Source organism: Danio rerio, chromosome 3 (genome assembly GCF_052040795.2).
Source record: "Danio rerio strain M-AB ecotype USA chromosome 3, GRCz13ab, whole genome shotgun sequence".
Classification (NCBI taxonomy): Eukaryota; Metazoa; Chordata; class Actinopteri; order Cypriniformes; family Danionidae; genus Danio; species Danio rerio.
The window spans coordinates 28,244,953-28,272,892 of NC_141023.1; the positions used below are offsets into that span (position 1 = coordinate 28,244,953).

The 27,940-nt window shown below is 34.5% G+C and overlaps 2 long non-coding RNA genes across 5 annotated transcripts; both read right to left on the reverse strand.

Moving 5' to 3' along the window:
• Positions 1-6,271: 6,271 nt before the first annotated feature.
• On the reverse strand, positions 6,272-9,880 carry LOC101885472 (uncharacterized). 2 transcript variants are annotated; one of them, XR_015480876.1, is made up of 6 exons: positions 9,756-9,880; positions 9,417-9,472; positions 8,690-8,866; positions 8,249-8,363; positions 7,500-7,606; positions 6,272-6,515 (listed from the first exon to the last, which is right to left on the reverse strand). It is a non-coding gene; the product is annotated as an uncharacterized LOC101885472 (long non-coding RNA). The 2 variants fall into 2 exon arrangements; XR_015480877.1 differs by having other exon boundaries at positions 8,690-8,938; positions 9,104-9,472.
• Positions 9,881-10,488: 608 nt separating this feature from the next.
• LOC110439374 (uncharacterized) lies at positions 10,489-14,993 on the reverse strand. Of its 3 annotated transcripts, none has more exons than XR_015480874.1 (5): positions 14,930-14,993; positions 14,011-14,107; positions 13,119-13,201; positions 12,456-12,548; positions 10,489-11,182 (listed from the first exon to the last, which is right to left on the reverse strand). It is a non-coding gene; the product is annotated as an uncharacterized LOC110439374 (long non-coding RNA). The 3 variants fall into 3 exon arrangements; XR_015480873.1 differs by having other exon boundaries at positions 12,456-12,545; positions 13,063-13,201; XR_015480872.1 differs by having other exon boundaries at positions 13,063-13,201.
• Positions 14,994-27,940: the final 12,947 nt, after the last annotated feature.

Consider the following 27,940-nt stretch of genomic DNA (forward strand, 5'->3'; position numbering starts at 1 on the left):
TTAGCAGCATGTGTCTAATCTCAGCCTGAGTCGTAATTAAAGAGGCCGAGCAGAAGTATGAGGTAGTGCTTCTACCCGGCGCTCGCAGCTCCTCCTGTGCTGCATTCTGGCCAAACGCTTGGATGAAAAGTCTGCATGCTAATGATCAAGGTGCGAAAATGTCCCTGGGGTCTGCGACGCATCACATCCTGCGGCCCACTTGCTGCTAAAGGCTCCGGTTTCGTGAGCAGGTTATGAATATGAGCCGGAGGAGGGACCTGTCCCACAGTGCTGGACGTCTGTTTGACTGCGAGGGTGTTGACAGAGAAGGCAGGCGCTTTGATGGATCTGTGTCCTTCATTTGGGTCAGAGCAGGAGTCCTTCGGCATGTCAGGTGCTATTTTCAGAAGGCCTTGTACTCATCCTGCTGGGGTTTTCTGCAGACTTGTTAATACAAGTCTATTGCTTAAAAAAAAAAAAAAAAGAAGAAGAAGAAGAAGGGAAATAGGATTAATTTTGGGTTCTGCTATTTATCCTTTTTTCATTTTCTTTGTGAATCTATAAAAATACTTTTGAAGTTAATAGAAGCTAGATAAAATAAAGTTTCCTGGTATGTTGCATGAAATATTTAATTAATTCATTTGTTTATTAATGTGTATTAATAGTTTTTGTAATAAATGGAAGATTTACTAGTAACAATTTGAGTTAAAATAGTTTGTAACCAATTTTAATGCATGCAAAATGTGTGTTGGCTCAGACTGTACACATTTAAATAATTATTATTATTTTTAAATAAAATTAAAGTCATTGTTCATTGTTCTGAAAAATTCTTCTGATTACTGCATTTTAATTAGTACTTTTCTTTTAACTTTAATTTTAGTTTGTTGTCTTTTTACAAACACATCCTTTAAATGTTGGCATTTTAGCCATATATTTTATTTTATATATATATATATATATATATATATATATATATATATATATATATATATATATATATATATATATATACACACACACACACACACACACACACATATCTGCCACTTTATTAGGTACACCTGTCCAACTGCTCGTTAAAACAAATTTCTAACCTGAAAATCACTTGGCAGCAAGTCGTCTAGACATGGTCAAGACATTCTGCTGCAGTTCAAACCGAGCATCAGAATGGGGACAGATGGGCTGGTCTGAGTATTTCAGAAACTGCTGATCTACTGGTATTTTCACACACAACCATCTCTTGGGCTTACAGAAAATGGTCAGAAAAAGAGAAAATATCTAGTGTGCGGCAGTTCTGTGGGCGCAAATGCCTTGCTGATGCCAGAGGCTGGTGGTGGTGTAATGGTGTGGGGGATATTTTCTTACCACACTTTGGACCCATTAGTACCAATTAAGTATCATGTCAACGCCACAGCCTACCTGAGTATTGTTGCTGACCATGTCCATCCCTTTATGACCACAGTGTACCCATCTCCTGATGGCTACTTCCAGCAAGCGCCATGTCATAAAGCACAAATCATCTCAGACTGGTTGCTTGACCAGTTCACTGTATTCAAATGGCCTCCACAGTCACCAAACTGTCACTTTATCTTTGTTTCAGGTTTTATTTATTTATCTATTTATTTATTTGTGTATTTATTTGTTCATTTATTTATTTTATGATTTTTTACATAATGCACAACAAAATGAATCCCATGTGCAAGTGATATAGCATTTAAACGGGTAAAATCAGAAATTTCATTTCCTTGTAAGTAATTGTAAAACATTATCAGCAGTTTCTGAGTCAAATTTTAAGTCATTGATTTTCTATTTATATGCTAAAAGCTGTACTGGTTGTGTGCAGTCTGTGTCAATGGAATTTATAATAAACTACCAACGTCAATCATAGCAGCATATTCCAAAAATAGCCAGCTTTGACATACTTTATTGTGTACGAATCACTAAACCCAGCATATCTTGCGTCAGAGGTCAGTTGCAATCTACCAGCTTTATGTAGTGCTGCTTTACGCATAACGATTAAAGGCGATGACATCAGTAGTAAACTCCTGTTTACAACTGTAAACTCTGAATTCCAACAAGGCGCTTTTGACATATTTAGCTCCTCTAAAAATAGCAAACAAAACCACATAAGAAAACCTCCTCCTGTCTCCTCAGAAGAAAACCTCTCTCCTCCTGTTGTTTCGATACAACATCATACATTTCCTCTGAGGTGGGCTGTTCTCAGAGATCAGGGGTTTAAAGGATTCTTCCCTGATCCCTGGTCCGGAAGGATTCCTGGACTTTGTGTCTGCTTGGACCATTCATCTGTGTCAGGCTTAAGCATTCAAGAAGTAAAATACATGCCTGGCATAAACAAGCATGACTATTGCAAATACCGTGATTCTATTGAAAAGGACAGCAAGCATGTCTTCACAGCATGTATTTTCCATGTATAGTGGACAAAAAGGGATGTGAAAACAGTAAGAAAATGTCTGTTTATTTGCATGAAGTTTGCATGAAATTTTACCACTTAGCAACACAAAATTATGACATGCATAAATCCAGTTTCCAGTCTTCATTTGTGTTTTTGTGTTGTCTATTAATTAACGGACAAAAAAAATAATAAACTGTTTAAAACAACAACAATACAAATAGATTGGTACATCACTTGTACCATTACCAACATAATTAAGCAAATTTGTGTTTCCCGAATGTCCATAATCATTTGCAAATAGAATCACAAATTTGTCATTTGAACTACAGCTCTTCTGCGCTTAAAAGTATAAATAAATAAATACAAATGTGACATATGGACTTAAAGGATTATTACACTTCCGGAATTAAAAATTCTGATAATTTACTCACCCTTTGCCTCCACAAATTTCTATCTTTCTTCAGCCGAAATTATATTAAGATTTTTGAGTTCTATGGTGCTAAGTGGTTTGAACTTCTAACTTCTGTGCAGCTTCAAATGACTCGGAATGATCCTGGCCAAGGAATAAGGGTATTACAGCGAAATGTTAGTTTTCTTTAAATAAAAAATAAATAAAAAATGCCCACCTATATATTTTTTTTACCACATAAGATTGCATCACAGAGCTATAGAGCCAGAAGGTGCTATTGTTAAAAAAACTACACAATTTTATTTTGTTTTCTTTATTCATATTCCCATTTAATCCTATTTATTTATGTATTTATTCATTTTGAGAACATAGACAGCCATCTTACTAGATAAGTCCATTATTCCTTAGCAGAGATCATTTACTGCCTTTGAAACCTTAGAAGTCCAATATGGACAAATGTTTTCCACCAAAAACAAAAATAAAATTCCATTACTTTTTGACTGAAGAAAGAAATGAACATCTTGAAGGACACGAGAGAGAGTAAGTGATCAGCAAATGTTCATTCTGGAAGTGAATTAATCATTCAGATAGATCATGAACATGGTGATTAAACATATACAGTAGCTGATGTGAAGTACAATGTAGATCTTGTACTAATCAAGCTCTTACTAAAAACTTCCTGGGTGAGTTGAAGCAAGTTGGCACTAAACTCAGCAGGATACCGGCACTCCAGGACCGAGTTTGGACACCCCTGCTTTAGAGAGTGCATGTATGCACGTTCCCTTTATTATGAAGGAACCCAAAGTGACAAAAGAACTAGCACTATAAAACAAAATGAAAAAATAAATTATGACATCCCAGCAGACACAAAATCATAAGACATTAATTTTAGGTTAGATTTAGGTCGCCAGCATCTGAGAACAATTTTCTTTTGACGTTCAATAACAACATAAAATGATATTGATATCATTGATATCACATCGTAAACCAGCGTCATATTAACGTCAAATACTGACATTAATTCGTGAGGTATGGCAACCAAAATCCAACGTCCGATAGATGTCATATTGGTAACGTCCACATAACATCAAGCTGTAACATCATTAGACCTTGATATTTTGTTGTTTTTAGGTTGCCTTAGAAAGTAACCAAAAAGCAACATCTGTCCGACGTTGGACATTGACATCGAACTGACGTTGGGTTCTGACGTCAACCGGATTTTCATTGCCAAACAAAAGGCAACGTCCCATGACGTTGGGGTACAACGTTAAGCTGAAGTCATGTTGACATCCTGTGCAGGCTGTGATCATTTTAATTTTTGGGTGAATTAAAAGTCTCTGAAGATTTGATGAGTTTATGGTTGCACTTTACAGTGCATGTACCATGAAATGGCCATTCCTTTAAAAAAATCTATTTTATTGGAGTTGTGTAGAGACAAGTAAACCTAGACCAGGTTTTATCTCTGGACATAGTATAAGTTATCACAGTCCCACAGTTAACAGCAATTCCAGACTGAAACCATTCTGAACCTTCTGCATAGTCCCTTTGAGAGGGGAACAAGATATGGGAGCTTCTGTCAAATTGAAAACGGCTCAAGCAGAGACTTGTGCTGCTGTCCCTTCAAGTCCCAGTCCTGCGAATCTATTAGTGGTGCCTCAGATCTGTCTGGGTAGTGTGGCTGCTCTCACTGGATCAGCGGACGCTCCTGTGGGCCACCCGGCATTTTAATGAAATACCTGAAAAGTCCATTTTCAGATCTCGTCTCTGTCCTCTCTCAGCCATTAATTACAGCACCACAGGCAGAGGGGATTCAAGAAGTGTTTTAAAATGGAAATCTTTAAACAAATGGGTTGACAGAAAAATCTTGTGGTGCTGAAAAACGGGGACTTCTCATGCATAATTGAGTGCGCCAGATTGTCCCTAATTTGCTGTTACATTTGGAGAGGTTAATAAAAGATGCTTTGCAATGTGTCTCAAATTCAACTAGTCGCAATTCGGCATTTTATGGCATCGTTGTAGAACACGCATAATTTTGTCAGATTTTAATGGATTTTAAAGGACTTGTAACCTTGTCTACTGATATCCTGGTAATTTTATCTTTAGTATAATTAAGTCTATAATTAGTTTTAATGGAAAACAATTTGAAATTCATGTGGACATTAAGGATCATTTTCACCTGTTTGGTACATTGTTTCGGGGTCATAAGTAGTTTCATTCTCATTATTATTTTAAAAATGTGGTCTTGCAGAGTGCATATAAAATGCAAGATGTCATTTGAGCTCTAATTTAATGTTCCAGAAATTGTTAAAGCCAAGTAATTTGTTCCCCAGCTCTCAAGAAGGAGTGACTCGGCTGCAGTTTGTAATCCAATCCTCAGCCCTCTTAAATCTTCTTATGAGAAGAGAGCATGGCGGAGCATCTTGCTCAGGTAGGGACTGTTTCCTCAAAACTCATTTCACGTGTGGCTAAAACAGCAAATGGAATTTGTCCACCCTATAAAATGTGCCACCTCATTTAATTTAATAGTGCCATTCAGTAACCTGATGCTATTTTAGCCTCACAATCGACCAGCTACGGTGGCCTTGTACCCTTGTCAGTCAAGACCTGAAATTATCCCCCAGTCTGCGTTTTTCCTGATAAACAAGTTCAACACACAACAAAAGGATTTTTCTTGAATCATCATTCTTGGATGACACTTCAGCCGTTGCTCATGGCAGACCTGTTTGCATCAGCAATGAAGGAGACGAGTAATCTGACATCCAGTGAGTTGTGTTGCTCATCCAGAATCCTAAACAGAAAACAGACAGCCTGAAGGAAGCTAGTAAGAGCAGCAAAGTTTGCAGATGTATTTGCAATACATCTTAGCATTCAACAGTAAGTAAATAGATTTTATGAGTAGCTATTCTATTCTAAAATGACTATAAACCTACCTGTGTGTGTGTGTGTGTGTGTGTGTGTGTGTGTGTGTGTGTTTAATTTATATATATATATATATATATATATATATATATATATATATATATATATATATATATATATATATATATATATATATATATACACTGTAAACGATTTCTTGTTAAATTAACAGTAAGTTACTGGCAACAATTATCCAGTAGCTGCTGTATTTTATAAAACAGTAACATTACTGTAATACTAATTACATTAGTATTACATTTATTGTCAAATGTAATACATCATTTTACTGTTTTCTTTTTTACTGTAACACCAATTACAGTAGTGATACACATACTGCAAAACTGAAAACAGTATTTTACTGTACATTTTTACCATGCAGAACTACGGTATTTTAACGTTACTTTCATTATTACTGTATAGTATTTTACAGTTATTAAATGTTATTTTATTGTATTTATTAGTGCTACTTTATAATGAGTAAAAATGTAAAAAAATTGCACAGTGATATTTTAACTGTTCAAGAAATACAAGAAAAATAAAGAAACTGAAACTTTAACTTCACAATAAAAGTTTATTGTGTAAACCCTACTGAAACAGTAGCAATTATTCAATATAACAAAGCAACAGAACACTAATGAACAATTGATAATTACAACCAGTCAACAATAAATGCATCAAAAATTATTCCAATTTTAAAAACAGGTGAAAATACTGCTACAAGACAGGAAATGATGAAGGCCAAATGCTGTTGTGGAAAAGGGACAGTGAAAAAAGGGCAGCAGCATGATGACGATCCTGCAAAAATGACAAGCAAAATCAATCACTGGAGAACAAACTAATCATGCCTCAAATTATTTCATTCATTCAGAAACCAAACACCGCACTGCTGTTTTATATATATATAAAACACTGTTTTTTATAGTTTTTGTTGGCGAAATAGTTTGTTGTCAATTTACAATTACAGTAACGTTAATGGGGAAAAGATCAGTCAAGTCAAAACTAGTCAAGTATCCACACAGGTATATAAAAAATAAAATCTCATCTTAACTGAATATCTGACTCTGTATAGCTTGAATATCTGATTCCATGATTACTCTACTAGCGCTTCCACGGATTTAAGAGGGGTGAACACAGTTTATTCTGACCTTAAGAGGCTACATATTTAAAATAAATAAATAAAATAATCTATTTTAATGTGACTAATGTTAATCAAATACTTTTAAGCTTTTAACACATATAAATCCACTTCTAACTTACAGACGAGATTGCGTTAGAGAACATGAAAGCCCTAGGTGATTTTTTTAAATAATGCTAATGATAAGTTACTGACATTTGGTTCGCATAAAACAAAGTAATCACTAAGCACTCATTTTTGGCAAAATCAGCCGAGGCGCAGCGACACGACAAAATGTGTTAAAGTTGAGCAGAGAACTGAAGAGTAGTCAAGCAGTCTACTTCATGAAATGTTTGTGGTAATATTCTGCGATCAATTCGTATTATTGTATTTCAATATGCAGTGATGGCATGTCAGTGAGACAAATAAATCTTTTAGAGTTATTTTGTTCAATTTTTTTTCTTTTTTTTTTTATACGAACACCTCTCCAGTGACATTTCCTCAAATTAAATCATCATGGCGTTACTGTGCACAGCATCAGTAAAACCTTAAGAATAATTTAAATACCTATTTTTTTTAAAACAGTCACTGCTGATTACAAACTAACATTAAAGAAGGATTACAGAAATCCTGAATGCATGACAATATAAAGATGTATTACTCACTGATGTTGAAGCACTTCCAGGTCGTCAGAGATGTAGACAGAATATGTGCCATCAAATGAGCTCTTGTGCAGCCTTTGTTGGACATCAAGGTAGTATGTTCACCCACACTGTAAATAAAAAAAAATCTGTTATTTTACCATTTTTTTTCCAGCAGCTAGTGTAACAGAGTCATTTGGTTAGGTCAAGTGGTTTAAAATAATTTTATTTATTAAATACTTGCCTACCCATATATAGATGTAAAAGTAACCAAAATAAAAATTTTATTAAAATGTGTGGGATACTAAGCATGTTTGGTCAACAGAGAGAAGTAAACGTTTACTTTAAGCATTGATCCTAATGAATCTATTTCTGAACTACCGGTACATCCAACCTTGCCTTGGAAACAGCATTTTTGAGCATTTAGATCAGGGGTGTTCAACCCTGTTCCTGGAGATCTACCTTTCCGCAAAGCTCACCTGGAACCTTGATCAAACACACCAGTCTTTAATTACCAAGTTCTCCTTCAGATACTATTTAGTTGGTTTAGTTGTGTTTGATCAGGGTCGATCTCCAGGAACAGGGTTGAGCACCCCTGTTTAAGACAATAATAAATAAGACATGTAGATGATATTTTATATTCAATCATTTATTGTGCAATTTAAATGACTTCTATTCAATATATACATAAAATAAAATTAGAATAAGAATAAAAAAATAATACTCTATGCCAAATAAAATACTTCAGATCTAAATAAAGCAGGTGTTTTTACCTAAAGGTTCCTTTCCTCCAGTTAGTTTAGCTGCAGATTCCTCCACATCTGTGCTTTATTTGGTTCTTGACTTAGGAGTAACTGGTGTCGCATTCCAGGTCCATCACAATCTGAGCTAGAAGGACAATATGACAAAAGACAAGACACGTATAAATAAAACAAAAAAAACAAACACGCCCAATAAAATTGCTAATAAATACAATGACTACAGTTATAGTAAAAAATATGTGTCTAATTTTTACTCAGCATTTGATAGCCAAACAGCCTAGCCATGGTTGTTTTATTAATTTATTCATTTTCTTTTCAGATTAGTCCCTTTTTTAATTTGGGGTCGCCACAGCGGAATGAACTTATACAGCATTTGTTTTATGCATCAGATGACCTTCCATCTGCATCCACACACACTCATACACTACAGACAATTTAACCTACTCAAATCACCTGTACCACATGTCTTTGGACTGTGGGGGAAACCGGAGCACCTGGAGGAAACCCACGCGAACGCAGGGAGAACATGCAAACTCCATACAGAAACGCCAACTGACCCAGCCGAGGCTCGAACCAGCAACCTTCTTGCTGTGAGGCAACAGCACTACCTACTGTGCCACTGCGTCGCTACTGGAAGAAGAAAAATAGGTTGTACATGAAACTCCTCACAACAAATCTGTGAACAACTTGATATTTCAAAATCTACAAAATGAGGAAGACATCAACATTACCTTAAATAATCAAGTGAGGAGAGATTGGTAGCATCACTTTTTCAACATCAATTGCTGTAGCTGCAAAAAAGATACATATAATAATAGTAAAATAAGACTTAACATTTAATAATCTAAATTTATGGTACAACCATACCAATCTGTGTGGGGTTAAAATAAATTTGTATATAAATCATTCCTTACACCTGAACACCAAAAATAAAATGTACAATTAATGACGCACTATACAATGAGCTCATTAACCAGTGAGAAATAGACAATTAATATGAATTATGTTTATATTAACGTTAGCTTAAAATACATCAACTGAATTTTATTATCAGCTCAATTTAATAAAACAGTTTAGACTTGTTTCATTGTGAGTTTAGTTTAAATAACTAACTTACAGTTTACAAATTTAACCATAATGATAACTTAGTCATAATGACCACGTGAAGACCAGAGCTTACCTTAACGTTAAACGTTTAACTTTTCATGGTGACTTTGCCTTCATCTCAGTGTTGTGCTGAAATAGAGAATGCAGTTAACAACACTAAGTAAAAGTTACGTTTTTTATCAGGTAACGTTACTATGGTCAAAAACTCACTCAATATAAACTCACTCTATGTTACGTTATCTAATAGTTAACGTACTTCGCAAACACTACAATCACGGTCTGGCGTCGAATTACGTGACATAAGAACCTACAACTAAGTTAACTTGGTTAACTATTTTAAATTACACACACTACACAGAAATATACACAAAACAATCATTTAACGGACATAATTTGACATTGAAACACTTACCGAGGATGAATTCACTGGAAGAAAAGGCGACAGGTGGATTTCAAATAAGGAGAGCCGTTGCTTGCCTGTTGAAGGTCGAATCGAGTCAGCTCGGTTCTATGAATCGGCTCCTTAGAACAGTAAAGAGTCGAATCCGCCTAAAACCGATTCCTTTTAGTATATTATTGTAAGACACAACAATGAATCATTACTATTTCGTTATACGGCTCAGCCATACGCATTTATACACTAAGTGCATATTGCTGAATATGCTTGTGAACACGTGTGATAAAATAATTCAAGCATAAACCGAGCAAACGGTCCCAGATAGCAAATTACATCTGGCCCAGATATGGCCCACATCCCCCATTTTCTTCTGGCCCACATACCGCGCGGAATGACGGCGATGACTCAACCTGATTGTGGCTGACATAAGGATCCAAAAGTCAGCCACAACTGAACCAGATCTGGGCCATATCTCAGAAAAAGCATGGTCCATATCTGGGCCAGATGTGGCCCATACATTTTCTCAGATCTGGCCCAGCTGCGGCCCATGCACATTCTCAAATCTGGCCCAGCTGCGGCCCATGCACTTTCTCAGATCTGGCCCACATGCAGCCCATGCAGTTTCTCATATCTGGCCCAGACGCGGCCCATGCAATTTCACAGATCTGGTTCAGTTGCGGCTGACTTTTGGGTTAGATGTGGCTGACATCTACATTTGGTAGCTATATAAATCACATTAAAAGGAATGCTTAGTTTAAATTGCTTTATTTAAAAAAATGCTTTAAAAGAAGCATATAAATTGATAAATACAAATATAGAAATTATATAAATAGATGCATACAAAAAAAACAACAACAGATTGATCAATGCAATACAAATAAATATATGAATTAGATAAATAAATGCATACAGAATTATCACAAATTAAATGCAAATAAATATATATAAAAGTTAAAATTAGGTAAGTGGATATACAGAATAAGAAGAACATACAAACACAAATGTATATACAAATTAGATAAATAGATACAGAAAAAAAACACAGAAAATATATATATATTTTTTTATAAAATGCATATTAATTAAATTAACAAATATTTTATAACCATATAGCCAGAACCAATAATTAAAGAGATAAATAAAGGGCAATCCAAAAACAAGATCAGAGGCGAGGCAGGGGTCAAATAAACAAATGATAATTACAGAAACAAGATAAACAAGTATGAGTAGACAGAACAAACACAGAAATTGCATATTTAACAAAAATATATTACTTAAATAATTACAACTAAATATTTATTAGCATTTACCTAGAACCAAAAAAATATATAAAAAATTTAAATTAAATAAACTGAAAATCCAACAGGGCAGTCCAAGAGTGAGGTCAGGGTCGAGCAAGGTTAAAGCCAAAAAAAAAAAAACAGTCCAATGCAAAAAAAATCCTGAAAATAGGAGAAGACAACAATTAAAAGGTGCTGTTTGCAGAGTACATACAGGTAAAACTGGATTAAAATTAAGGACTTAAGCACTTTTTTAAGCACCTATTTTTATTTTTAAGACAAAGCAACGTATTGAACACCTGAAATGTATTCTCAGCAATACATAAAAACATTCCATAGGAACTACCTATCAATTTATTAAAAAAATAATAATAATATTAATATAATATTTCATAGTATTAAACCTATTTTAAATGTGATTGTGAAATTATTGTTTTTTTATGTTTTCGTAGATGGAAAGAGAACTGAAAATTAAATTACATTAAATTAAAGGACTAGAAATACTATTACATTGCTAAAATAAAACAAATTTTAGTAAATAATACTAATACAGAGTAAAAGAACATGGTACTATTTTAATTAGTTACATTTGGAAAAAAAATCGGATTTTCATTACGGACCTTTTTTTAAGTGTAAACTTGTTTGAATGGTTTAATTGTTTAATTACAAGACTACATAAAAAGAAATTTGCACTAACAAAGGAAGTTTATTTTAAGGAAATATATTTTCAAGTTTAGGAAGGTTTTACGTATATGATGAAAAGATGTAAAAATTTAAAATGTAGCCTTTTATTTACACATTTTACACGGTTTTTCTTGTTTGCTCAGTCTGTGTCTGCCTTTACAATCTGGCAAATTTGTTGCTTAAATAACTTTTATAGTACTTGGATTTTTTTTACATAATTATAAACAAATGACTTTACAAAAAAAATTTATTTTTAAAAATAATAAAACGAATGACTTCATTTCATTTGAGGTATTTGAAATATTTTTTTACATTTTCTACATTTTTTAAAGAGCCTTATTGTTTATTTTGATAAATGTAATAACAGATTGCTTTGACCTGTAATGCCTGTACAATTTAGTGATGCTTTAAGACAGACTATGTATAAATCATACAAATACCTCATTCAAAAACGTTTCCAGCATACCAACCCCGTGACGTCAGACACAGCAATATTACAAGATGGGGATGCCTTTGTGCTAAAAGCTTTAGTTAAACATGCCCTTTTCATCAAAATTGTTACATTAATCAAGTTTGGTTATTATATTTTTATTAAATCAGAAAGCAATTTACGAAATAATGTAAACTTGATTGACTGCATCACTTCTACTACAAGACACTGGGAAGAATTTTTGCTAGGAAGATCTGACACTCACTGACAAGTTTACTCCATCAATTCATAGTCTGAAATCTTGGTAATTAGTGAAAGTACCTTTGAACTGACCGCAGATCTTGATGTGGTCTTTCTTGATCTGGTCTTCTCCACTTTCGATCCTTCCCTGGGTTCATCTTTACAAGGAACCTGCTGAATGGAAAAAAAATACTTAGTGATAAAACCTGGACTATATCATGCTCTAAAATATTTTAAATAAAAGCAGCGTAACAAGACAAGCTAGTGGTGGAGGTTTGCTAGAAAAATCTGTGAGAGAGGATGTTGTGTGTGAGTCAGACTGAGACAGACTGTTGTATGAATGTGTGTTTTTAAGTGTATGAATGTGAGAATGCATTCACAAGAGTGTGTGTTAGTTTGAGGATTTTGCTATTTTAAATATTAGGGTCCAACAGAGTCATTTGTTTAGTTAAGTTGTTTAAAATTATTTTCATTGATTAAATACTTGCCCATATATAGATGTAAAGAATAACCAAAAGAAATAATGTATTAAAATGTCATTATATTTTATATTCAATCTGCAAATCATTTGTTGTGAAATTTGAATGACTTCCATTCAGTATATGAATAAAATAAAATTAGAATAAGAATAAAACAATAGAACTCTATAAAAAAATACTTCCTATCAAAATAAAGCAGGTGCTTTTACCTAAAGGAACTTTATTAGTATGGTTCCCTGCTTCCAGTTAGTTCAACTTCAGATACCTCCATAATCTGTACTCTGGTGCTTCATTTGGTTCTTGACTTTAGAGTAACTGGTGTCGCATTCCCGTCCATCACAATCTTAGCTAGAAGGACAATATGACAAAAGACAAGACAAATATGAATACACATAACATACAGAATAAAACATTTAAAGATATAGTTTACTATTCTGCCACCATGTATTCATCCTCTACTTGTTTCAAAGCAGTTTGAATCTGTTAAACACTAAAGCAGATATTTTGAAGAATGTTAGAATCCTGTAACTATTGATATACCTAGTAGGAAAAACTGGGTTTGTGTTCATTCATTTTCTTTTTAGCTTCCTCCCTTTATTAATCTGGGGTCACCACAGTGGAATGAACAGCCAACTTATCCAGCATATGTTTTACGCAGCAGATACTATTCCAGCTACCACATATCACTGGGAAAAACCCATACACTCTCATTTACACACATTCACTATGGACAATTTAGCTTACCCAATTCACCTGTACCGCATGTCTTGTGGGGGAAACCGGAGCACCCGGAGGAGACCCACGCCAACACGTGGAGAACATACAAACTTCACACAGAAATGCCAACTGACCCAGCCGATGCTCGAACCAGAAACATTTTTGCTGGGAGGCAACAGAGCTATCCACTGTACCACCGCACCGTCTGAGTTTATGTTCAAAAGAACAAAAAAAACAATTTTGAAACAAGTGGAGGATAAAAGATGTCATTATTATGTCATTATTAGATTTTTTAAATAAGCTATGACCTCACACAGTGATAAAAAAGCAGCAATAAATCTTGTAATATTTTAATAATAAATAAAACATAAAATATATTATTTCAGTACCCAACAACCAGTCTGACATATACAAGTTACAAAATATGTACAATATTGTACCTGGTGTGCTTGATGATGAAGTCAAACAATTAGTAATGCACTGATGTGAGAGTTGTCCTTTCCTTCAGCTTGCATCCTTGCATGATTCCTTTCTTTTCTGTAACAAATTAATACAATACAATCAATTTATAAAAATATTATTTTTACTTGCCACAAAACCATTTGTTTGTACTTGATACATATGTACAAGATTAATGGTGCAATTCAGTTTCCAGGCTGTTTTGAAATAATATAAAACATAAGATATGGATTTTAAGCTTTTTTAACACAATTGATTTTATTTTTTAACAAGGTTTAATATTTCATAACACACTTAGCCTTCTTTTTTTAGCTTATTAATTTCCTTCATAAGTCATTTAACACATCATGTTTCATCTGTGGATTTTTTTTCAAACGTTTTGGCTTTAAAACATTTTTTAATGCAGACCAGTCTCAACAGTGGCCAGCATGAACCACATAACGTTACTCTGCAAACTTTTGCTGAAACATGATAAAACACACATTAACAAGCAAATCAAGATCATTAGGATTAACGTTACCAAAAAGAGACTGTTCGTTCAGTGTTTGAGCTTAAAACCAGTAACAAAAGCAGAACTCGGCACCTATTACAACTGTATAAAACGGACAGCATATGATTCATTCATTCAAGCTCCCGTTTCGACGCTGTTCTTCATATAACACGTCTTATTGATCATTTCAATTGTAACTTAAATGAATTTGTTGAAACCCCGAGCACAATCAACTTATCAGATTAACGTTACTGAATTGACGGCGGCCATCATTCTTAGCCGTTTTTAGCCATATTATCCACATTTAAGTTACAGTTTTATCACTATACAAAACAGGGGCTTTTCTAACAAATAAAAACATTACCTGACGACAAATATCTCACAAATATGATTTTAAAATAATAACTTACCCGATATAAAGAAGAAGATGAAATGGCGGACTTGACTTCACTTCCTCGTTTGAAAAAAATAACCGTCATTTACGAGGCTCCGCCCACTCCACCGTAATGCAAGGATGAAGCGAAACACATATTCGCCACCAGGGGGCAGTTTATGATTATGTTTTTAAATATATATATATATATATATATATATATATATATATATATATATATATATATATATATATATATATATATATATATATATATATATAATATTATATATATTAGGGTAAGGGTAATTAGGCAAGTTATTTTATAAAAATGACTTGTTCTGAAACTGTAGAAAAAATATATAGCTTAAAGGGTTTAATAATTTTGACCTTGAAACACTTTTAAAAAAAAATAAAAAACTGCTTTTATTCTAGTCGAAGACTTTCTCCAGAAGAAAAAATATTATCAGACATACTGTGAACATGTCCTTGCTCTGTTATGTAACATGCTGTAATTCTAGAATATTTACTGTTATTTTTAATATTCAGTAGCTTGTTATATAAAAACTATAACACTTATATTTACAATTAACTAATTGCTAATTAACATGCTTATAAATAGCATATTGTCTATCAAATTTGTTGACACTGTTACAGGTGCACACACACAGAACCAGGATAGACTTTTGGGCCTTTCTATGTTGAGTTTGCATGTTGTTTCTGTTGGTTTCCAGTTTCTTCCATAGTGCAAAAATTTGCAGTATAAGTGAATTTTGGATAAACTAAATTTGCTGTAGTTTGTGATTAAGATAATGTGTGGTGTTTCCCAGCACTGAGGATTGTACCCTCAGGGCTGTGTTGCAGAAGCATTAGTATCTGATTGCAGACTTGCATATGCAAGCTGAGACACACAGTTTGACATGCAATGTCAGAAACAATGCACTCAAATAGAGCTAGTGACATCAAAGTGAGGGGTAGGGTTAGGAGCGGGGTTAGGTGTGTGCATTAAAATTGGTCAGATTTATTTTTATTATTTTTTGTGTTCTGTAGAATAAGTAAATAAAACTTTGTGTTGTTTACAAAGATCAGCTTATTCACGAACACATTCATGTTATTCACATTCTACTGCTCAGTTCTCTGACATTTTATCTATATAGTTATTTTATTCATAAACAAAACATTTATGTGTATTTAATATTTAGATTAAATAAAAAAAGAACAATGTTGTATGTGGCATTTAATAAAAAAAATCATTATAAAAATGTAGAATTGCAAATTATATATAACACCAAGAAAACAGCACTTTAATTCAGCATTATTAGATTATGAATTCATTTGTAAAATTGTTCATTAAAAAGTAGTACTAATAGCAAATTAAATCCACCCAGTAGGTGGCGGTAGGACAATGTCTTAATTCATTCAAATGGAAAAACTGAACAAAACATTAATAGATCAAAACATAATAAATGATGAAACTCATTGCATTTATAGACATTTATAGACATACAGGTAATATGAAAAAGAATTATGAATTTTACTCATGCTGGAACATTTACATATAACTGATAATATAAATTTATATTCATAGCAGCCTTAAAGTAAAATAAATCCATTATTGAGGAAATAAACTAAATTAATATGTGATAAGGTTACAAACATATACTTTCCCGGATAAGCAATAGCTTATTCCTATTCTTAATAACCTAAAGAATCATTTTCAATCTCAGAAAGTCTTATTTAGAACATGCAATGTTATTATTTTCAGAGAAGGTGTAGCGCTCTCACTGCCTGATGAGGGACAATAATGTTAATAAAACCCAGGAAACACAGAACTGCTGCTGCTTCACATCAGAGTCTGTGTAATGTTTGAGCAGCAAGCCCCTCCCACTTATTAGGTATGCAGTCCACAGGCAGAAGTAGCCGATCGGAAAAATGTAAATCCTTGCATCACATTACATTCATTTACAATATTTATTTTCTATTTTCTACTTTATAAAACGTAAGTGTACAGACTTAGAAAGACAAATTAACTTTGATTTTTAATTTCTAATAGTTTGTAACCACGTCAAAGGCTACCGTTCATTTATAGTTAAACCGGAACTAAAAATACACAACTCGCACTACACTCGATGCGTCACACACGGGCCACATCTGGCCCACATACAGCAGGCCACAACTCACACTACACCCGGTATGTCACACACGGGCCATATCTGGCCCACATACGGTAGGCCAGAACTCACACTACACCCGGTGTGTCACACACGGGCCATATCTGGCCCACATTTGGTAGGCCACAACTCCCACTACACCCGGGGTGTCACAGACGGGCCACATCTGGCCCACATACAGCAGGCCAGAACTCACACTACACCCGGGGTGACACATATGGGCCACATCTGGCCCACATACAGCAGGCCACAACTCACACTACACCCGGGGTGTCACACACGGGCCTCATCTGGCCCACATACAGCAGGCCAGAACTCACACTACACCCGGGGTGACACATATGGGCCACATCTGGCCCACATACAGCAGGCCACAACTCATACTACACCCGGGGTGTCACACACGGGCCTCATCTGGCCCACATACAGCAGGCCAGAACTCACACTACACCCGGGGTGTCACACACGGGCCACATCTGGCCCACATACAGCAGGCCACAACTCACACTACACCCGGGGTGTCACACACGGGCCACATCTGGCCCACATGCGGCAGGCCACAACTCACACTACACCCGGTGTGACACATATGGGCCAGATGTGGCCCATATGTCTCCTGCCATTGCCAGAAGTGAGCCATATGTGCCTTAGTTGGCCCAGATGTGGCCCAGAACTGTATGCTATCTGGGGTTCAATCGCATTCGGTGTCGTTTGACCGCTGAACCGAACCAGTGCAAACGTGATATTGATTAAATAGTAATATTGTTTTTTTGTTCACTTTACCAGCGAAAAAATTACATATATCTGTTTTGAGAATTAATATTGTTTTCTCCTAGAATTCATTTCACACCAACAAGCAGTAGTAGGCTAATGGAGGATGAGAAAAGCCAGATCATATCATAAATATTTCGTTTAATATATCACGAAATGAAGTTTTAACAGTTTTTCATGCGAGAATGTAGTTCTTCCAAACTCAAATCTGTGGTTTGTTTATAGATATCATGCCTAATTTTAAGTGTGCTTTGCCGATAGGGGAGATTCTGACCTCCAGGGGTTGACGGCGCACCATCACTCATGTATCCGGCAAACCTCATGCTTTAATCGGCCTAGACATTATTGAGACATGCCCCTGTCCTCGATGGCTCGATAATAAATGTGTTATGAAATAAAGTTTTAACCGTTTTTCATGTGAGAATGTAGTTGTTTTAAACTCAAGTCTGTGGTTTATGTATTAAAATAGTGTGTATTTTAAAATGTTGTTTTGAAAATGCTGAGATATGGGACCTCTACGGTGTCAGTCATGGGCGCCCAATATTCATGAATCCGTCTAAAGCAGGCAGGTCACTCTGACATTTAAGCTGACTTTGGAATCATTTTGTGTGTTTAACAGTCTTTGGTTACGTGAATCAACTATTTTTGTTTCAATTTACGTTTTGGTTTTGCACAAAGTTATGTTTATTGAATATTATTTAATATTTCTGTGTTACCTTATAAAATGTAGGTGCAGTGCACCCAAAAATGGAAAACCAGGGGACAGTTTAATGCACTGAACAGTCTGAAGAGACTGGTTAGGTTATTTACTTCACAAAATAATTTGTCAAAAATAAATAAACATAATAATCATAATATATAGTGTGTGTGGAGTTGTTCTAGGTCATTTGCAGTACTGTATTTAGATGCACAGTAACGGATTTTTCCCCAAAATTCATTGTAAAATGTACAGTAACATACTGTTAACCATGTTCACAGTATAGAAAAGTTGAAAATACATTATTATACTGTGAAAACAACAATATATACAGTAACACACTGTGCACAGCTTATACAGTAAAAAACTGTTGAGAAATGCAGTATAATACTGTGAAAACAACAGAAATCGTTTACAGTGTATATATATATATATATATATATATATATATATATTTATTTATATATATATATATATATATATATATATATATATATATATATATATATATATATATATATATATATATATATATTTATTTATTTATTTAAATATATTTAAATACACACACACACACACAGGTAGGTCGCATATCTAGTGTGCATTAGACTTTTTCATTGTCTTTTCATTACTGTATTATTGATCGTTAATTAATTTGCAGACTTTCTGATTGCTTTTTTCATTTATATTTTAATAACGAACTTGCACGACGAGCATATTGGCTAAATTATTTATTTATTTATTCGACCACTTCTATCTGCCTTAACTCATATTTTCCTCCTGTGTCGACCTGAACTGGGTGTTTGTCTGTGCGTAATCAAACGCATCAAGGGAGACTGTCTTTGCCTCGGAAACTTGACTTCTCGTGACCAAAGACTGGATTTACTAGCGCCTCTTCAGCCAGCGTGTTGTAGTTAGGAAACATTTCTCCTAAGGCTGTGATCAGAAAGTTTGCTGGGTTCTCTGAATGCCCGGAGCTGGTGCGACAGTCTTCATACCTTCATATAAAACCTTTTAGTATTACATTGTTACTTGATGCATGGTATTACAACCATTTGAATTTATATAACAGCAAACGCAGGCTATAATGTAAACACAAAGTGTAGGCACTGCTTTTAACCTTTAAATAAAAAGCTAACAGCATACATATCCTTTAACAAAAATAATCAAACAAAGGACAAAATAAATAATAATAAACGTTTATTGATTGCAAGAAACAAATAATACTAAAAATAAATTAATTAATTTGTAGTGCACAAGAACATCTATATAAAAACAATAAACCTGACGCTTGGTTGGATCGTATTTTATCTGTTTGTTCTTCATCGTCCACTGCATTACTTCCTCTTTTTTCACCTTTATTATTAATATCTCAACTATTTGGCCGTTTAAAGAAACTTATCACACTCAGCTGCTGTGACATTTTTCCAACTGTACGCAGCATTGAAAAAGAGGAGACAAAACAAGGGCAATAGCCATCAGCTGGACAGGAGTGGGAATTACAGTTAGCTACAAATTACAATAGATCACCCTCAGCATAATCTCTTGAAATGACGGATCACCTGCAGATTTTTCCATCACTGCTGAAAAAAATCTGTCAATGACGGAAAAAATTCGGTTAACACGACCTCTGATATGTATATATCAGAGGTCGTGTTAACATATATATATATATATATATATATATATATATATATATATATATATATATATATATATATATATATATATATATATATATATATATATGTACAGAAGTCAAATCTGGAGCTTATCTAACAAAATAACTTATGATAACCAAAAAAACTAGTACACCCAAATTTATATGTTATAGAAAAATAGTAAATACAAATTTAAAAATGAGGAAAAATCAAATGCAAAAAAGGGAAAAGTTTGTAGTTTGTAATTTATTTTTCAACACTTTGCTTGAATTTAATTGTATTATCTTTCCATTTCTAAATATGTTTGGTGACTAAAATATGATTTTAATAAATATGTGTTTAATTAATCTGTTTTGTTTAAATGCACCACGTTGTGTTCATATTTATGATCATATTGTGATTATGCAATACAGAATGCATGTCTGTATGTAGCATAGGAATAAAGTATGGCATTTAGGAAAAAACTACTGTTTTTAGCAGACTTTAAATTAGAGAACTTGGTTGATTGTTGGTCGGTTGATTCATGTTATCTTTTTTTTTTTCTTTTTGAACTATTTTCTTGGATGAATCAAATGTACATTCATTAGCACTCATTAGCACACATTAAAACTTTGATAGCGCGGCACAAAAAATGAAAGGTCTTCATTAATCAAAGCCAGTGGTTTTAATGACCGCTCTGTCATATCATGATCAAATATTACAAAGTCTTACATTTCTTTAATTGCTACAATTTGCAGAGTGAATCCTCCAGTCTCTTGACCCCCCTGGCAGGTCACTTCTCTGATTTAATTACCACGTCATCCATAAATGTCTGAGGCCTTTAGATCTATAGTGTGCTAACAGGAACCATGCCTTGCCGGAGACAGTTTAACAGCGCAGCGATTCCTCCCGGCATTTCGTTGTCACCTGGCATTTCTCCAAGATGTTTTCCAAAGGTTTGTGTCACTTTTGTGAAAATGCAAAGTCAAAAGCTACAAAAGAAACATAGCTTCACAAAAACTTTAACAATCCTCCAAGTATACAGCATATGCATTGTCACAATCTGAAAGTAGGCCACATGGCACGATGATTCTATTTCAGTCAGATGGACTTGTCTCGATTTGGTTCTCCTTGGCCCATTTGAAATTAAACATGTCTTGTGATCTCAAGATCTAATTCCCTATGTTGTTCTTGTTTATTTATTAATTTGTTTTTATTTATTTATTATTATTTTTTTATTGATAAAGCACATGGTAGCAGGCTGAACCACTATCGCCATCTTGTTGAACGGTTATAATCTTTTATAACACTGCAAAGACATCCCTGAAGTTGAGAGCTGTGAAAGAAAGGGACCACTTAATCTGCTTTCCATCTCCCTTTTATTTGATTAATCCCTGGCACAGATGTTTGAGACACTGTAAGATTGTGTAATGTGTGTCCCATCCCATTCTGTGGCGTAATTGAAAATGATGATCTCTCTCTCTGTTATGTGCAACCAGAACATGCCTTTAACCCAATTAAAGTCAATGCCCAGTGTGGTGTTTGCTTCCTTTTTTTAGACAAAAGAGCTAATTTCACATTTTACTATTGTGAAGTTTGAAGTTTTAAATTAAGCGTAGGGAAATCTGTTTTGACATAATTCTAAACCTTGATGAAAGCACACAGATTTAGTCAGGGTATTAGAGATTTAAGTGTAGATACATATATATACTCATCCCTGCAATTTTAAAGTGCCGTTCACACCAAGAATGATAACTATATATATATATATATATATAACACTTTGTCTCCACATCAACAAACGATAATGATCTGTCTGTTTTACTATATGCTTTTAGAAAGAATATCAGGTTATAGAGAGATTTTTTCAATTGTATCTGGATGCAGCCTTTATGATGCAAGCTGAGATTGCATCACTCAGCTATGCAATATCAGACACAATGCACTCAATGGAGTGAGTGACGTCACTGTGACGGGTAGGGTAAGGTGAGCGCATTAAAAAGCATTGGATGCGGCTCAGATTGCACTGCACCAGGTCTGCCTCCAGCATCGATTTTTTTATTGAACCAGAATGCTCACTTATTAAGACAACCAATTTTTGCCACTTACTGGTATACATTGTAATTTTTAGCAATAGAAGTTACATAGTTATGCCAGTAGGTGGCAACACTTTGCTGTCTTAATGAGTAAGCATTCTGGATCATTCATGATTCTATTGACTTGTTCAAAACAATGAGGTGCTTCTCAATAGCTTTTTCCATCCACCAATTTTTACACATTTTGGATATGCGCATAAAAAACAGTCGATGGAAACGCTAAAATGCGCAAACATTTTTAAAATGAGCATAAAAACGTAGGCTCATAAATGAGTTGGAGAAACTTTTTATTTTGATAAAAAAGATGTGCATAAACTATGATGGAAACACTTTTACCGAACAAATGCAAGTATGTGCATTAAAAAGGTTTTTTATAAGCGATCATGTGATGGTAAAAATGTGTGTGAATCGAGACACTAGCAAGCTGAATACATTGTAAAACATCTGAAATGTAGTTTTGGTCATTTTGAAACGCCTTTACAGTTTCAGTATTAGTGTTATTATATTATTAATTTTCTCCAGAATCAAGAATGTCTGTGCTCCAAGTCTCACACCTTCAAACACCCCCAAGCGTTCATTGCACGTCGGCATTTGACTTCTGAGGTCAAGTCATTTATTAAATAAAGACAAGATTCACACAGCTTTTCCTACCACAGTAAATTCCATTTTTACTTTTGATATTTGGCGCCAGTTAATCAGGAATTACATTTTTTGTTGTCTTTCAGTCCTTGGATCTCATGGTGTCAATGTTTATAATAAGCAAAAGTTTATTGTAAATGCGGGGGTTGTTTGGTCAGTGGATGGGAGACCACATGGTAAAACAAGGTTGCTATCGGATGTGGTGTTATTGAGGCCAGCAGGGGGTCTGTGTGAGTCCTAATGCCCCACTAAAATGAAGAGGACACTAAACTGTCAGTAAAAAAATCCCATGGCACTTCTTGTAAAGTGTAGGGGTTTAACCCCAGTGGCTAAATTCCCTCCATTAACCCTTACCCATAATGTCCTCCCAATCATCCCCATCAACCGAATTGGCCTTATCATTGTCTCTCCAATCCCCCTATAGCTGATGTGTGGTGAGCATAGTGGCGCCCTTGTCCTGTGGCTGCCGTCGCATCATCCAAGTGGATGCTGCACACTGGTGGTGGTGTGGAGAGACCCCCTTCATGATTGTGCAGTGCTTTGGGTGTATGGCCATACACGATAAATGCAATACATAAATACACATTAAATTACAAAAAGCAGTAAATGCTAATTAATTGGTAATCATAAGTAAAATTTAAAAAATACTGGCAAACGTGGTGTTTTGTGGAGGTTTGAAATGCCACAAAGTACATTGTTACCTGTAATATTTGAGAATCTCAACATGTAAGCAAAAACAATGATGTACAGTATTCATTAAATGACAATGCTTTCAAGTGATGCTTCAAAAAGTGAGGATATATCATTTCACTTTATTCAGTTGCTCAGTCCTTGCATCTTTTCCTTGTATCCTTCCCTCAAAAGATGCAAAGAAAGAGAAAAGAGGATATGAAAATGTAGAATTGAGCACCCAATGATTCATTTAGGAATGAAACAACTGACAATGATCATCTCTGTGAATAAATCATCACATCATTCACTCTTTTAAATCTTAAAGGGCACCTATTCTACACCTTTTTCAAGAGTAATATAAGTCTTTTGTGTCTCCAAAATGTGTCTGTAAAGTTTCAGCTCAAAAATACCCATTAGATCATTTATTAGCCTCCATTTTGTTGTCTGAACACATTGTAGCTGTTTTTGTAGCCTGTGGCTTTAAAAAATTGGCCTCTTTCAAAAATGTTTTGAAGTTTTAAAAATCACATAGTTGAACAGATATTTTAATCCTGTTTATTTGCCAAAAAAAAAAAAAAAAAAACAGTTCTGTGGACGTGTATATATGGTATTATAGAAACATTGCCGCCTGTCAATCAATCGGTGGGCGCACACCTACATTACGTTGTGGTCAGCCTCAAAATCACTGGGATTTGGGTCCTATTTTAATGTCAGGAAATTAAAAAAGAGACTTATTGAGTTTGTATTTCTCCAATATGACAGAGGATAAGCAGTTTTGTTCTAACAGCTTACAAAAGATGATTTTCATCATAGGTGCCTTTTAAAATAAATCAATGGAATTTTTCATCTTTATGAATGTGTTAAAACATTTACTCAACCACTTATTTGTCGACCACTTAAACATTGATCAAAATAGCTTTAAAATATAGATTTTGACTAATATATTTTGTGTTTTGACATTAATTACTTCGGTATTGAAGTACAGGCAAACCTGCTCTTTGATTTCCCTTGTTTACTTGGACAAAAATAAAGCTATGGTCTACCAAATGGAAGGCAAATCAAGTCAGAAATTTTAATTATGTAGAACAAATGTTTTTGAAGGACAGTGAAAAAGAAGAAACATGTCCTGCTTTCCATTTATCTGTATTTGTACTTATTCAGGTCTAGATATTCTCTGCCAGTTTTTCACAGAGCAGTAAATGGACAGTTATTAGCTTGTAGGGTCACAGTAAGTCCGCCTGGCACAGATACCAAGAATGATGTACTTGAAACACTACTCAGATTTATTAAATTCAAAATACTCTCAACCCCGGATGCCAGAAATACTAAATGCCTTTCCTAGAACTTCTGTAAATAGTCCATTTTGCTCATTCAGATGGATTTGCTAAAATCAAATAATGCTCGTCGTTTTGCTTTTAGGTCGAGGTTATTGCAATTTGTTGCTTTGGTGTTGAACCCGGAAATAGAAATGAATTAACATCGTTCTTGAGACTCTGTCATCTTGGCAGCATCTAAAGTTGTAAAACCTCCAATATCTTTGGATTAACTTCTCAGACTCCAAGAGCTCGTTAAATCTCTGGTCAAGATGTGCACTTTGATTGGAACTTAGTCAAGACTTAAAGCATGTCTGTCTCTGTGTTTTATTGACGTGCACTTTCTCATCAGGGGGGAATCTTATATAAAGATATCCAAGAATGAAATAGTTTTTTTTTAAACAGACGTTCAAATTTAGAACAATTTGAACTGCAGAGTTTTAAGAGGATTTTATAGTTAAGGACATTAGTTAGCCTGGAAAGGTTTGTTTTGTGTCTTACCTATACCTACTGCAAAAGAAAATCCACATACAACGGATGAAGACTCTAACTTGAATCCTTATGGTAGGCTATATCGAAATCCACTGGCATCATTATTGTTAGTGCTGAGGAAGGATTGTTAGTAGAGACACGGGTGAATATTTGCTCTTGACGTTGGTGAGGACCTGATTACACCACACAATCCCTACACTGTAAAAAAGTTTTTGTTAATTAATAGTTTCCATATTTTGTGATCCTTAAGTTTTTTCTGTTTATTTATGGTTGTGAATTGTATTATGGGATGTTGATCTCTGTTCTGTCAACTTTTGATGTTAAAAAATTCAACTTTGCAGTTTAACAAAGTCACTTTTATTGACATTTTAGTAGTTTGAAATAATATCAGAAATAATATATAGAGTCTGTAAAATGGCAAAAATGTACTGTTAGTTTACTACAAGAATTTTGTACCATAATATACAACACCAACACAAAAAATATATAATTTTAAACTATTAAAATGTTAATAAATGTCAAGGTTAAAAGTTATTAAAAGAAAGATTAAGGTCCCCTAATGCAACTCAAAAGCATGAATACAGTATATATATGAGGGGAATTAAAAAAATAAAAAACATGAATCAAAAAATATCCAAAACATATTTTTTTTGTTCATTTATGGATATTTTTAACAGTGGAGTTATTATAATTATGATAGACTCATGGACAGTGCTGGGAAAGTTACTTTTGAAAGGAACTAAAATAGACTGTGCAATAGACCAGCTGAAAGCAGATCTAAAGTCCAGTGCGGAGCACATTAGTTCCGTGCCTTAAATGCTTAGACATTGCTTAATAGGGGCGACGCGGTGGCACAGTAGGTAGTGCTGTCGCCTCACAGCAAGAAGGTCGCTGGTTCGAGTCTCGGCTGGATCAGTTGGCATTTCTGTGTGGAGTTTGCATGTTCTCCCTGCATTCACTTGGGTTTCCTCCGAGTGCTCCTGTTTCCCTCACAGTGCAAAGACATGCGGTACAGGTGAATTGGGTAGGCTAAATTGTCCGTAGTGTGTGTGTGTGTGTGTGTGTGTGTGTGTGTGTGTGTGTGTGTGTGTGTGTGTGTGTGTGTGTGTGTATGAATGTTTTCCAGAGATGGGCATCCACTGCGTAAAACATGTGCTGGATGTGCTGGTGGTTCATTCCGCTGTGGCGACCCCAGATTAATAAAGGGACTAAGCCGAAAAGAAAATTATTGAACATTGCTTAATACAAACAGGATGTACAGCAATACACAAATATCTTTACAAATAAAAAAGAGGTTAAGGATTAAAATATTACAAAAAATATTACTTTCCACATAAATATAACCACTGCCTACATGCCTTCTTCAGTTTATTCATGACAATTTGCTTTTGTATAATGTTATTATTATTGTTAGTAAAAGTTTTAGTAGCAGTAGTAGTAGTATTTTTAAATGCATAATTGTTTTATTAAAAACAAGCTAATATTTATCCACCTGTCTGGTTCTGGACCGTAGGGGGCATAGGAAGTGGCTTTGGATATAACTCAGTTTTTTGACCACATTTCATTATAATTGTTCATTTACTCATTTGCATGACACAACTGACTCTTAAAGGCAATGGGAGATGAGACTCTGATTGGTTAATTGGTAACACACCCATAACGCATTATGAGAATAAGCTCAACCCTATTAGACCATGTGCCAAAGTGTAGCAAAAATGGATTCGGTCACAACCTTAATGCTTTTGAGCTATGTGATTAAGACTTTGCACCTAGATCGTTAAAACAGAGCCCCTTGTGTCTTGCACATTAAGCCTAGAACTGGAAAATTAGTTTGCAGTTTTGACGATGCTAGCATACAAACATAGATACAGCTTCACTTGTGACGGCATAGAAAAGCAAAACCAATCACATTGTCCATATGTGTTCGGGGCACTCAAGTAGAGATCATGATTTAACCTTATACATACATCTAGTTTAATGAGAGTTGAATGAGCATTATTTTAATTTGGAGGACATTCAGTTATTAGTGGGGACATTTCAATAATCAGTGGATATTGCTGAGGACAAGTCAGCTCTGTTCATGCTAATTTCATGCCCTTGATTAGAGAGCTCATATTTGGACATGCTGAAGGGTTAAATCACCCGAAAATGAAAATTATATTATTGATTTCTCACCCTCATGTCTTTCTAATCGCCTAAAACCTTCAATCATCTGCAGAATATAAATGAAGATACTTTAGATTACATTTTAGAGCTCTCTTCATAGACAACAACTGTCAAAGTTCATAAAAAACATCCTCAAAACAGACCTTATTCACTGTATGGTTCAATCAGAATATTATAAGTCAATGAGAATACGTTTGTGTGCGCACATCAAACAAAAATAACTTTATTCAAGTTTCTTCTCCTCAATGTCAATATAGGGCACACATTCACATTCTGTCATTATTTTTGTTTTATGTGAGCACAAAGGTTTTAAAAATATTCCAATTGAACTACGTAAGGCATATGGTATGCACTGAGCATGGATGTATTTTGCTGGACTTTAACGGTTCCG